Source organism: Sinocyclocheilus anshuiensis, unplaced genomic scaffold (genome assembly GCF_001515605.1).
Source record: "Sinocyclocheilus anshuiensis isolate Anshui unplaced genomic scaffold, SAMN03320099.WGS_v1.1 scaffold2019, whole genome shotgun sequence".
In the NCBI taxonomy this organism is placed as follows: domain Eukaryota; kingdom Metazoa; phylum Chordata; class Actinopteri; order Cypriniformes; family Cyprinidae; genus Sinocyclocheilus; species Sinocyclocheilus anshuiensis.
This window is the reverse complement of record NW_015548326.1, coordinates 200,904-202,472: the sequence shown is the minus strand read 5'-3', so window position 1 is coordinate 202,472 and position 1,569 is coordinate 200,904. Positions and strand designations below refer to the sequence as shown.

Genomic DNA, 1,569 nt, shown 5'->3' with positions numbered 1-1,569 from the left:
CCTGAGAATAAAGAAATATAAATGCAAGTTTCAGTTAAAACATTTTTAGCGGTTTAGATTAATAATCATATATTCTAAAATAATTTGTCTATATAAATCAAATGATCTACTGATTCTAAAAATAAAATAAAAGAATAAAATAAAATACTGCCTTTACCTGAACTGGCCATGCGGCTCCGTCTCCCAATGCGCAGATGGTGTGGCCCTCAATCTGCTTGCTGGTCTCCCAGATCATGTCAATCTCTGCTGACTGTGCATCGCCTTTCACAAAGCGCCACATCATCTTATTCATCCAGTCCACTCCTGAAGGGCACAGAAAAGACAGACTGGTAAATATTCACTGTAATGTAACATACTATACATGTAAATACTGACAAATGTATATTTACATAAATTTGCAGTAATTCTTACCCTCTCTGCAAGGAGTGCACTGCCCACAGCTCTCGTGCTTGTAGAATTCCATTAAGCGGGCAATAGCTCGAATAACATCAGTCTGTGAAGCGGGAAAACTTGTGATCAAATGGTCAAACACTCAAATTATCAGACAGATCTTCTAAATGATCTTCTAAAAAATATAAATGCTAATAGAATTTATTACACATAAAATTTCAAGGCTACAATGTGGCCATAACATTGTTTTCAAAATCTGCATATGAAGTATCATTTAAGTATATTTACACAGACTGCTCATGAATGCATTTACACCGCAATTAGAATCGCATAAATAATGCTATGTGATTAATGGGTTTAAAAAGAATTTGTCTTTTCCATTCATCTTTCTGAATCATGTTTGTCACCAACTGCATGCAATATAAGATGAAATACAAGTCTGGGCCTGGGTTAATAACTTCAACACATTATTTTTTGATACATTTGATACAATCGGCACGATTACACATTATTTTTTGATACATTATTCATGATTAATCACACCAAAATTAACCTGTTAAATGGTCAGCCCTAGTTATTTTACAAATCAACGTACTGATTTATCCATGACAATAAGTGCAGCTGTGCCAAGACCGGTCTGAGCCTGAATGAGGGCATCAAAATCCATGAGAACAGTGTCGCACACATGATGTGGGATTAGTGGTGTGGAAGAGCCACCAGGAATAACACACAGAAGATTATCCCAACCACCCCGGACACCACCTACAGAGATCATATCAATGAAGGCTCAATATTCTTTAAGATCACACATGATTAGACCATGAACAAACATTTCCGTGTACAGATGGAATGAGGTGTACCTGCATGTCTTTCAATCAGCTCTTTCAAGGGAATGGACATCTCTTCTTCCACCGTGCAGGGGTTGTTGATATGGCCTGAAATGTTGAAGAGCTTCGTGCCAGAGTTTCTCTCTCGGCCGAAACTCAGAAACCACATGCCACCACGACGGCAGATGGTCGGTGCCACAGCTACTGTCTCAACATTAGCAACGGTTGTTGGACAACCAAACACACCTGCAAAAAGAACAGGTCAAATTTATAACTGGTCATTCTAAGTAAAATGTTTTATTTATTTTATACATTTATAACGTCACTTATACAAAAAAAACTAAAATTATAT

General features: G+C 37.1%; 1 pseudogene; it reads right to left on the bottom strand.

The window, feature by feature from the left end:
- The window catches only part of LOC107656482 (NADH dehydrogenase [ubiquinone] flavoprotein 1, mitochondrial-like), a 9,192-nt pseudogene that overhangs the window by 1,000 nt on the left and 6,623 nt on the right, over window positions 1–1,569 (bottom strand).